The following is a 9667-nucleotide window of genomic DNA, read 5'->3' as shown; positions in this document are numbered from 1 at the left end:
CAGATGGATGCTCGGCCCCCACCCCCTTGCCTGGGGGGGGGGGTGGTGGTGGTGGGCAAAGTGAGGCTTCTCTGGTTGAGCCTTGGCAAACTGGTTTGTCCATCTCTGGAATGAAGCCTGGATTAGACATTAATCTCTCTTTATCTGTGGGATCTGGAGGCTGGCAGGCATGGGGCCCTTTCTTGCCCGGCCCCAAATGGTCCTTGTTGGCTCAGCATTGCTCTCCCTCTGCCTCATGGCTCAGTCCCCACTGGCCCCTCACCCCCAACCAACCTGGGTGGGTCAGAGGCCTGACTTTCTAGCTCCAAGCGCTTCCCCCTCTCTCGCTTTCCTTCCTTCATCCCCCCAGACCCACCCCTGCCCTTACAGGGGAGAAAACAGGATTCACAAGCTGCAGTGACTTCCTCTGTCTCCTGCTGGAAGCTGAGCCTGCTTCCCAGGCCGCTGGTTCTGTTCACGCTCCGTTACACTGACTGTGGGTTTCAGAACTTCTGCGGGCGGGGGCGGGGGGGCGGGGGCTGTGGATGGAGGGATGGGTTGGGGCACCCCCAGACCTCGGGTGATGGCTGGGCACTGGGAGCCTATACTCCAGTCTTTGGCCTGATTTAACTGCTGTTCACCCCCTCCCAAAGCCCACCCAACCCAGGCACTGCCCAGCCAGCTGGAAGCCCCCCCGCCCGCCCCCACCGTGTGCGTTCACAGCCACCAAGGCCCGGAGGGAAGAGCCGGGGACAGCCACGCGGCACAGCCCAGCAGGGTAGGCTCAGAACCCCCTGTTCTTGCCCTATTTGTGCCCACATCTCGATCAATCTGGTGTTTTCTGACACTGCCCTTTGGGTCTTACTCCTGCATCTGAACACCCTGCCAATAACCACACATCTAAAATGAGTTTTCTGTGTCGCGTCCCCACCCTAACTCCACCCCCTCTCCGGAAAGGCGGGACAAACTAGTTCTTGTGAATCCGTGAATGCCTCAGGGCTCCCTAGACTGTTCCCTCCGGAGGCCGGGAGGCACCCAGGTTAAGCCCAAGGGACTTGTCAGCCCTGCAGGCTGTGCTTTGGGCAAATAAAATACTAGCTACACGATGTCCTCATTTGGAAATGATCATAATCTCTCCCTCACGGGTCTGCTCTAAGGATGAACTAGACTCGTGGAATGGGGCGCCTGGGTGGCCCAGTCGGGGAAACGTCAGACTCCTGATTTCAGCTCAGATTATGATCTCGCGGTTCTTGGGTTCGGGCCCCAGACTGGACTCCGTGCTGTGAGCACTGGAGACTGCTTGGGATTCTGTCTCTCTGTCTCCGCCCCTCCCCTGCTCACTCTCTCTGAAAAACAAATAAACTTTAAAAAAATAATAAAATCAGTAACTAATGTATATAACAAAGGACCCAACTGTGAGGATTAAGTGAGCCGGTAAAGGTTGAATAAGCAGATCCTGGGCAGTCGCTTGTTAAGCAGTTTTCCTCCAGACAAATAACCGGATCGCACGATCTAGACCATGGGAGGGGAGGGGAGGGGAGGGTGTGTTTCGGGAGGGGCGGGTCTGCGGCTGCTCCTCACATCCATCCAGATGGTTGAGCCCCGCCCCTTTCTCTAGACCCGCGTGGCCGATTCTGTAGCCGCCGGACACGTGCTGTTCACAGGTCATCCAAATTAAAGTAAAAAATTCAGCTCCTTAAGCGCACTTGCTTGTAGGATAAAGCGCCTCACTAATTCCTTCCTTCAAAGGAATATGCATTCAACAAGCGCTTATTAAGTGCTGGGGCGCCTGGGTGGCTCAGTGGCTTAAGCGCCAGATTCTTGGTTTCTGCTCAGGTCATGATCTCACGGTTTCAGGGGTTCGAGCCTCGGGTGGGGATGAAATGGAGCCTGCTTGGGATTCTCTCTCTCCTTCTCTCTTTGCCTCTCCCACTCACGCTGTCTCTGGGTCTCTCAAAAATAAACTTCTTACAAAGTGCCTACAACTGTGTGCTGGGAATACCATTATTCCAACAGTTGCAGAGGGAAAGAGCCCCTGTGCTCAGGATGCTCTGTATTAGGAAAAGCGGACATTCATCAAATAATCACACAGAAACACATTAAAAAAAAAACAAACAAACAAACCTACAACAGGCTAGGGAGAGGCTCGGGGAGCCTAGAATCGGGCTTGGACTCCTTCCAGGCTGCAGGAAAGGCTCCCCAAGGAAGCAGCACCTAGGCTGGGCTCTGGGGGGGATGAGGTTTGGCTGGGTAGAGGGGTCCTGAGTCGGTGCAGGAAAGGTTTGCACACCAGAATGGGAAAGTTGGGACTGCGCACAAACGAGGCATGGGGTGGCCCTTCCTAGGCCTCAAGGGGCAAGGAGAGAATCTGCTAGAAGACAGGAGAGCTGGCTCCTGCCGGGGGCCTCCAGGAGAGCCAGACACACCCAGCTCACTCACTCTCTAGCCTTCGATCTCCAGCCAGGACCCCCGCTGCTGGACCCTAAGGGAAGGCTGGGAGTGGGGAGCCCAATGGTGCAGCCCATGGGGGGCAGGGGGCCCAGAGGAGGGTGGGAAGATGAAAAAGGGATCAGCCTGGTCTTTTCCCTTCGGGCTGGATGGCTGAACGTACCACGGGAAGTGATATCTAAGGGTCTCCTCCTCGGTGTTTGAGTTCAGCCTGCAGACCTAAGATTCTGACGTATGACGCTAACAAACACGAACACTTAGAAAATCCGATTTTTGTTATGGAGAACGTAAAGCACACACAGAAGTAGAGATAAGAGAATGTGTGCCTGGGGCTCAGCCTCACCAATAGTCAACACTTGGCCCACTTTGTTTCATCTGTCCTTCTGACTTAAACATTTTTTCTCATGAGTGGCGCCTGGGTGGCTCATTTGGTTAGGCGTCCGACCTCGGCTCAGGTCATGATCTCACGGTCTGTGGGTTCGAGCCCCACATCGGGTTCTGTGCTGACAGCTCGGAGCCTGGAGTCTCCTTCCGATTCTGTGTCTCCCTCTCTCTCTGACCCTCCCCCATTCATGCTCTGTCTCAAAAATAAATAAATGTTAAAAAATATTTTTAATTTTTTTAAATCAAATAAAAAGTTTAAAAAAATTTTTTATGGAAATTATAAATATATACAAAAGTCGACCGACGGCACAACAGTTCTCTGTGCCCACCCCCCAGCTGTGACAATGATCAACTCTTGCATTAATCTTACTTTGTCTGCCCTCACACCCACTTGTCCCTCCCCTTGAATTATTGTTCAACAAACCCTAATTTACCATTATGAAAGTTACAGAATACTGGACTATTCTACTGAGTCCTTGCCTTCGAGTAGGAAAATGTCTTCAAACAAAGATATTCTTTTTATTACTATTTTTTTAAGTTTATTTTATTTTTGAGAGAGAGAGAGCACGAGCAGGGGAGACAGAAACAGAATCTGAAGCAGGCTCCAGGCTCTGAGCCATCAGCACAGAGCCCCATGCGGGGCTCGAACCCACGAACCGTGAGATCATGACCTGAGCCGAAGTTAGACTCTTAACTGACTGAGCCCCCCAGGTGCCCCAAACAAAGGTATTCTTTATTGATTCAATAACCAAATGAATGATGAGACAGCACAAGCACATTCTATTATGGTCACCTTCTGTAAGACATTATGGTAACTTTTTAAAAATGTTTATTTATTTATTTTGAGAGAGAGTGAGCCAGTCAGCATGGGGAGAGACAGAGAGAGGAGAGAGAGGAGAGAGAGAGAGAGACCGTGAACAGTGAGATCACGACCCGAACCAAGATTGAGAGTCGGGCGCTTAACCAACTGAACCACCCAGCCCCCCCCCCCCATTATTGTAACTTTTTAATGTTCTATATCATTATGGGCTTGGTTTTTCAAAGCGTTAGTGTGCTTTAATCAAGTATAGTCACTTTTTTTCTTTTGAGCTCCAAATCGTCAGGACTTTGGCCAATGGGAGTCCCTTAAGTAAGCTCTTGTGTCCTCTTGACATGACCCCAGGAATCCTTAAAAGCCTTTTGGCCCTTTTTGCTCACCAAGGTGTTACAGGTCCTCCGCGTAGCTCCTGGCCCACACACAGGGACACAGGGGCATATGTATATATATAGTCATTAATAGCTGTTAATGTAGTTATTTAAAATCTTGAGTTTGTGTCAATATTTCTAATGTAGTTCTCACATTCTTACTTACATTATTTGATTCTGTGATTGGTACTTATGTTCTTACCTGAAATCTTGACTCCTAACCCATGAACATATATACTTAGTTGTATTTTTGCTTAAAATACAATAAAATAGTTCGAAAATAACTTTGCCAGTATAAAAACCAAGAGGAAGAAAGGAAGGAAAGAAGGGAGGGAAAGAGGGAGGGAGGAAGGAAGGAAGGAAGGAAGGAAGGAAGGGAGGGAGGGAAAGAGGGAGGGAGGAAGGAAGGAAGGAAGGAAGGAGGAAGGAAGGAAGGATGGAAAGGGAGGGAGAAGGAAGGAGAGAAGGAAGAAGGAAGGAAGAAGGAAGGAAAGAAGGAGGAAGGAAGGAAGGAAGGAAGGAGGAAAGAGGAAGGAAGGAAGGAAGAAAGGAAGAAGGAAGGAGGAAGGAAGGAGGAAGGAAGGAAGGAAGGAAGGAAGAAGGAAGGATGGAAAGGGAGGAAGGAAGAAGGAAGGAGAGAAGGAAGGAGGAAGGAAGGAGGAAGGAAGGGAGGAAGGAAGGAAGAAGGAAGGAAGGAAGGAAGGAGGAAGGAGGGAAGGAGGAAGGAAGGAAGGAAGGAAGGAAAAAAGGAGGGAGGAAGGAAGGAGGAAGGAGGGAGGAAGGAGGGAGGAAGGGAGGAAGGAAGGAAGGAAGGAAGGAAGGAAGGAGGACAACCGAATCAAGTTCAAAGTTTTCTAAGTGATTTCTTTTAGGGGAGGCTGCATCCCATTGCAACGGTGAATTTTATGCCTCACATTGGCTAGACCACGGTGGCCAGATATTTAGTCAAACATTATTCTAGATGTTTCTGTGAGTCAGTGGACTCTGAGTAAAAGCAGATTACCCTCCATGATGTGGGTGGGGCTCATCCCATCAGTTGAAGGCTTCAGGAGAACAAAAAAGACTGACGTCACCTGAGCAGGGGGGGATTCTGTCTCCTGATGGTGTTTGGACCTCAACCACAGCTCTTCCAGGCCTCCAGCCTGACGGCCTGCCCTGCAAACCTTGGACTTACTAAGCCTCCACAATCCCATGAGCCAGTTTATTAAAATCGCATTCTCTACACACACACACACACACACACACACACACACACACACTGTTGTGGCCAGGTCTCTCCGGAGGACCCCAACGCACCTTCCAAGGATGCTCTATCCAATGCTTGCTCCAGAGCAGAGGGTTTTCAGCAGGGGTCCATTCTGCCCCCCGCAGACATGTGGCAATGTCCGGGCACAGCGCTGGTTGTCCCATCTGGGGTGATGAGGAGGGGCATCCAGCGGGTGGGGCTCAGAAATGTCTCTAAACATCCTGTAACGCACAGGGCAACCGCACACAGCAAAGAATGATCCAGCCCCCAGTGCCCGCAGCGTGGGACCCCAAGAGCTCTGCTCTCAAACACGTGTTAACCCCCCTGCCCCGTGTGATTTGTAAGCAATCCCTTCATGAATAGTGAGTTCGATTGTTCCCTTTTGCTTTCGGTTTGAGCGGATAATGTGATGGTTCAATCCTGGGGGGCTTTCAGCTTTGGGCCTTTTCTTGGGGGGGCAACATACAGCACCCGGAGGAGAGGGGGGTCCGCTCTACGGGGCCACTCTGGGATGATGCCGAATCAGGAGGGGACAGTGTGGCCAGAGGCTGCGTGCTGCTCGGGGCTGACCAGCATCCACCAGAGTCGTTGATGTGGAGGCCACAGGGATGCGGGACTGGGGGGGCTTCCGCTCAGGAGGAGAAGAAGGGGAGACAAGAAGTAAAGGAGAGCTTTCACGAAGTAGGGGGCCACGGAAGGAGTGAGAGAGAGTAGGAGTGAGAAGCCGGAGGGCAGGAGGAGCCAGTGATCCTGGCATCCACGGGGTCTGTGCTGGGGCAACGGCGGAAGGGCTGGGGGGGAGTGGGGGGGGGGCAGGAACTGTGGGATGGACTGGAATTGGGCCGCGAGGGAGGATGGAAGCGAGAGCGATGTCTCCCAGCCCAGCCATCACGAGCGCTCGTGGATGTGGGTTCGAGGTCTGAGCTTGGGACGGCAGGACAAGCATCAGCTGAGAGCGGGAGCAGAAAGAAAGCAGAATTGTGACCCTCACTCCAGGAAAAACGAGCCCCAGCAGCGAATCGTCCGAGCAAAGACAGCGTCCCAAGGACCTCTCCGTCCCACGTGAAGTGCCCAGTTCGGTGGCCTTCAGTCTATCCACGGGGCCGTGCAGTCCTCACCCCTACTGGACATTTTCATCACCCCGAAAAGAAGCCCCGTGCCCATTAGCAGTCACCCCTGCGCCCCCTCTCCCTGGTCTGGCCTCTCTTTGTGGGGATTCGCCTGTTCTGGGCATTTTGCACAATGGGTGTCAGACAACATGTGGCTTTTTGTGACCGTCTCCTTTCTCTGAGCGCAACGTGTTCAGGGTTCATCCAGGTCACGGCATCTGTCAGGACTCCCTTCCTTTCTTACGGCCGTCTATTATCGCACGGACAACCCGCATTGCCTGTATCCACTCATCGAAGAAGGACCTTTGGGTGGTTCTCGCCTTGGGGCCGTCAGGAAGTGACGCTGCCGTGGGCATTCGGGCACAGGGTCTGCGTGGCAGGTGCACCTTTCTCCCGGGGAGACACCTGGGGTGACATTGCTGGGACGGGCGCCAACTCCAGGCCACCCTCTGAGAAACTGTGGCTGCGCTATTTTACATTCCCTCCGGCAATGCCCCAGGTCCCGCTGTCCCCACAGCCTCACCCACACTGTCGCTTTTGTCGCAGCCACCCCAGTAGGCGTGAAACGGTATCTCCTTGCGCAGAGAGGTTTCTGAAAATTAAAACTCTGGCGGGATCACGTCGTTTGGGTTGGAGTATTGCAATGGCTTCCTGTTCATCTCAGGAAAATTCCAGAATCCTCCCCTGACCCTCCAAGCCTGGCAGGCACGGGTGCTGCCACCCTGGTCACCCCTCCAGGACGCCCCTCCTGCACCGCTGTGGCCTCCGTGCTGAGTTTCAGCCGCACGGGCCAGCTGTCCTCTGCATCAGGCTGCTGTCCTCACCTGCGCCCGCCTGACCTCCACTAATCTTTGACAATCCGAGTTGAAACGTCCCTCCCCACCCCCCCGGAAGGGAAACCTTTTCCTGACCCCCATTCGCCGGCTTCTGAAAACCGTATTTAAATCATCACTTGTTCAGCTGTCTGTTCCCCCCACCACCCCACCCCTGCCTACAGCTGAAACCATTTGTACCGGGCTCCCTATGTCCCCAGAGCCTAGGACAGTGCCCTAAATGCAGAAGGTACAGGGCACAGAGGTCTCAGTGCGGGGCCTGGGCTGAATCAGCCTGCGGGACCGGGAGCGGAGGTCACTGTGAGTGGGAGACGCTTCCTAGGGTCAAATCCTCCCTGCTCCCCTGCTCAGTCCCTGGAGCCAGGCCTCGGTTGGCCTGTGCCCCCCGCTGGCCCCCGCTGGCCGAGAAGGGGGCCAGGAGAGAGTAAGGGTCTCACACATCCAGCACCGACTATGTGCTAGCTAGGTGCTGTTCGAAGAGTTTTGTACCTTGGATCTGGTCCTCACCATATCCTTTGTGGTCGGAGCTCTTACGCCCATTTTAAAGGGAGGTGTGTCTGTTTCCTGGGGCTGGAAAAAAAAAAACCACCACAAGCTGCTGGCTTCCAACCCCCAAGATGTATTTTCTCACAGTTCCAGAGCCAACATCTGAAACCCAGGTGTCGGCCGGACCGTGCTCCCCCTGGAGGCTGCAGGGGAGAATCTCCTCCGCTTTCTGGCCACCAAGGGCATTGCTCGGCTGGTGGCCACATGGCTCCAATCTCTGCTCCGTGGGTCGCGTGGCCTCCTACGCTACCTCTGAACTCTGCTTCTCTCTTGATAAGGAGACATGTGGTTGCATTTAGGGCTCACGCAGATAACCCGGTGTAAACTCCTTCTCGAAATACCCTGCGTTGACCATCCTGGAAGGTATTATTCCCGGGCCATGGTGTTGGGGTGACAGAGTAGGGTCGGGGGCGCTGCAGTGTGGCTCCTGAGCTCATGTCTCCCCAGGGCCTGCTCGCCCCCCCCAGGAGCAAGGGGCCAACCCCACCCATAGGAAGAGGTGCTGCGACCGGTCTGGTGACACTGGAGGGGCGGAGGGGGGGAGCACCCCATCTCAGAGCACCTGCGTCGCAGAGGCCCGGAAACACCAAATCTCGGAGCTGCAGGCACCCGGGCGGGTGACCCCAGAGGGCATCGCCGAGGGCTCCCTGTGTTCCAGGCTCTGCTAGAGCTTGCCAGGAGTGACCCGTTGCGGGTTATCTGAGGCGCATGTGTCTGTTGTCTCAAACGTCACCTCCCCAAGGGCGGTCTAGGGGTCCCAGGAGCGGTGCCTGGCCCACAGGTGTTTGGAGAGCCATAGTGTGAGTGGCTGACCCTCAGATCATCTGGCGAGGTGGGTCCCACCGTCCTGCAGGGGGGGACTCTTCCCTGGGGAACGCTGAGGAGGCGGGAGCGGGCTTCTCAACCGGGGTGGAAAGGGGTGGGAAGGGTAGCGTGGGCCCCTTCTGCAAGCCCCAGGCAGGCAGGCAGGCAGGGGGGAGGGGAGAGGGAGGACACAGGTGCTCAGACCAGCAGAGAGAAGGGAGCCAGGAAGTCCCGGGCCTGGTGCTCAGGCAGGGCCCGGCCCCAGCTCTGCCTCTAGACGCCGTGCCCTCTGGAGGTCTTAGCCAGCTCGGGCTGCCACAGCAAAGTACCGTAGACACGGGCGGCTGAAACCACAGACATTAGGTTTCTCATGGTTCTGGAAGCCAGATGTCTCCACGATCGCGGGTCAGGCTGATTCCCCTCCTGGTGAGGGCTCTCTTCCGGGCACAGAGATCATGGCCTTCTCTCTGTGTGTGTCCGCACACGTCCTTTCCTCCGTTTGCACTCGGAGACTGCGAGCTCTCTGGTGTCTCTTCTTACGAGGACACTAATCCTATGGGATCCGGGTCCCACCCTTATGCCCTCATCTCACTCAATGACCTCCATATAGGCTCCATCCCCAAATCCGGCCACCCTGGGGGGTTAGACCTTCAACCTCAGCGGATGGATTCAGTAGACGAGCATGTCCTCCCTCCGAGAGGCTGGGCACAGGGTCTGGTGGCTCAGCGGGGGACGCTGCAGCTCGGAGCTGCCGAGCCTGAGGCCACACAGCTGGGAGGTGGGCGAGCCAGCACCCCCGTCCTTAGCCACTGCTGGCACCGCCCCAGACCTGCTCACTCATTCATTCATTTGTCCAGTCATTCATTCCCGCACTAAGCCCCCACATGAAGCTCCTGCTTCCTCAACTTAGGCCCCCCAGGGTGAAGAGTCCTCACCCAGGAAAAGGCAGTGACACCCTCCCTCTTCCCCCCGGGATCATTACTCCGCCAACGCCCGCGCTCCTCCGGGAGCTGTGAGTTAAGGGGATGGGTGTGTTCCCACGTGTGGTCGCGGATTCCAGAGAGCGGCACGAGGAGGGAGGTTCTTGAGGGCCCAGGCCGGACCTCACAAGCCTGCCAAGGGCCCGGGGGGGG

The sequence above is a fragment of the Panthera uncia genome, chromosome B4 (assembly GCF_023721935.1).
Source record: "Panthera uncia isolate 11264 chromosome B4, Puncia_PCG_1.0, whole genome shotgun sequence".
Lineage (NCBI taxonomy): Eukaryota > Metazoa > Chordata > Mammalia > Carnivora > Felidae > Panthera > Panthera uncia.
This window is presented reverse-complemented; position numbering follows the sequence as displayed.